Source organism: Nicotiana tomentosiformis, chromosome 7, assembly GCF_000390325.3.
Source record: "Nicotiana tomentosiformis chromosome 7, ASM39032v3, whole genome shotgun sequence".
Lineage (NCBI taxonomy): Eukaryota > Viridiplantae > Streptophyta > Magnoliopsida > Solanales > Solanaceae > Nicotiana > Nicotiana tomentosiformis.
Window position 1 is genome coordinate 79668489 of NC_090818.1, and position 2195 is coordinate 79670683.

A 2195-nucleotide genomic window follows, 5' to 3' on the forward strand; every position below is an offset into this window, starting at 1 on the left:
TGCAAAATTGAGTTCCTTTGACTCATCTCTTCCACAACTACATCTCTTACCAATTGTCTTTCTGGATGTAGGTATCGTTGTATTACAAATAAAATACAATTTAGGAGTTTGAATTCTTACAACTGAGCTCTACTACATGATCTAGAGTAAGAAGAATGAGTGACAGTCCTAAATGTCATATAGCCTCCGGCTTATAAGTGTGGTGCACAACACACCCATAAACAAGACTCTACTAGACACGGCTTGTAGACTCCCTAGGACAGAACTGCTCTGATACCACTTTTGTCACGACCTAAACCGATGGGCCGCGATGGGCACCCGGTACCTTACTCAACCGTGTACCAACGTAACGTATCTTTTGTATCATACTATCATAGGTAAATATGCCGGAGAGGCTGTCGTGAGATAAGTAGAATAAAACATGAGGAAATACTCAACATTGGACCACCCAACATGTAATACAAACTTATACATATGGCATACCGGCCTATAAGACCAAAATGATCACTCGTACACTGAACATAGGCCGACAAGGCCATACAATCTTTCACTTACATGACATATGTCTACAAGCCTCTAAGAGTAGATAAATACCATAAAGGTCGAGACAGGACTCCGCCATACTAATCAATACATGTCCAAATCATGCTGAGCAAATAAGCAACTTCGGAGCAAATGAAGCGCACCAACACCTTCCGCTGAGCTGATAGCCTACTCGGAGGACTCTCAACCTGTCTATCGGGACCTGCAGGCATGAAACGCAGCGTACCCAAGAAAAAAGGGATGTTAGTACAAATAATGTACCGAGTATGTAAGGAATGAAAATCAGTAAATAAAAGACGTGAGAGAAACATGGAGTAAAAGACTCAACATGTAAGTCTGAATAGCTATGTGAATCATTTCATATTTATAATGTCATGCATATGCGTATAAATGTCATACCATGCATAGGTATATGCTTACATAACATCATCAAGCCTCTGAGGGAATCCCATCATATCATCTCGACCACTGTGGGCAAAATCATCAACATATACCAGCTTATCAGGTGGTGGTGCATATATAACGCCGTAACCTTTTCCCATATCCCATATACATGTAATATACACGTATATAGCACCATCTGGCCATGGGTCAATATACATGTATAAATGAATGAAATGCATAAGAAATATGTTAATAAGACTTCTCGGTATGTCATAAGATCAATATGACGTCGGATAAATTTTATCAACTACGTATTTTTCTGAGACCCATGAAGAGAAGATATAATAATAATTTACATGGGAAATCAAGAACTTTGGCACCCTTAGTACTTCTATGAATAGAGTCATTTATAAAAGCTGTGCTTTTGCTAGTTTCGTGTGTATCGTATGAATCATGCCAAAAAGAAAGAAGGGATAGCCTCGGCTCAAGAGCTCAACTCGAATCCGCTTCACAATCTATACGATAACAAGAATAATACTATTATCAACTATATGAACAATTCTCTTAATCGCATAACGGAAGATAGCCTATCCTACAATGAAATGGATAGTATTTTCCCTGTTCTTATCATTTCCTCAAGCCTTCCATAGGCGAGGTAATACAACAACACAACTAGCAATTCCTATAACAAGTTTTACAACCCAAACAATGATAGAACGAGCGGAAAGACCGGCTACGATTATCAACCACACTTCTCTAATCTTTTCTTTCCATCAAAATACATATCAATGACTACACCAACTATATACTCAAGTTACTCCAACAATTTCTAACCACAATAAAACTTAGAAAATTACCGAATAGCCAATACAACAACAACGTCAAAATACGATTTTTCACTATTAATTGCATAATTCTCGTCCCACAATTTAGCCATGACCTAGATGAATTTAAATATACTAAGGAGAGGAAAATTCTTACCTTATTAGCCATAAAATACTCTTATTCCACCTTACTTCACATCGAAGAAAGCCCTGATTAACTAATGCGCCAAAACGGAACAACGAGACCGAGGTGGTGCGCAAAACCCGTATATTGTCTTTGAGAAATATTACACTTTGATTTCATGAAATTTTGAGCTCATGTTTTTGAAAATCACCTAAAATTAGCGCTCCTTGCTGCTACACCATGTTAAACCTAGATACTCTTCAATTTCATTCTCAAATCAATTGTAACAAGAGACATAATTGTAACCTTTTTCTATTTAC

General features: G+C 37.5%; 1 long non-coding RNA gene across 1 annotated transcript; it reads right to left on the minus strand.

Moving 5' to 3' along the window:
* Positions 1-412: 412 nt before the first annotated feature.
* Positions 413-1576, minus strand: LOC138895152 (uncharacterized). Its single transcript, XR_011409369.1, has 2 exons — positions 943-1576; positions 413-745 (listed from the first exon to the last, which is right to left on the minus strand). It is a non-coding gene; the product is annotated as an uncharacterized lncRNA (long non-coding RNA).
* Positions 1577-2195: the final 619 nt, after the last annotated feature.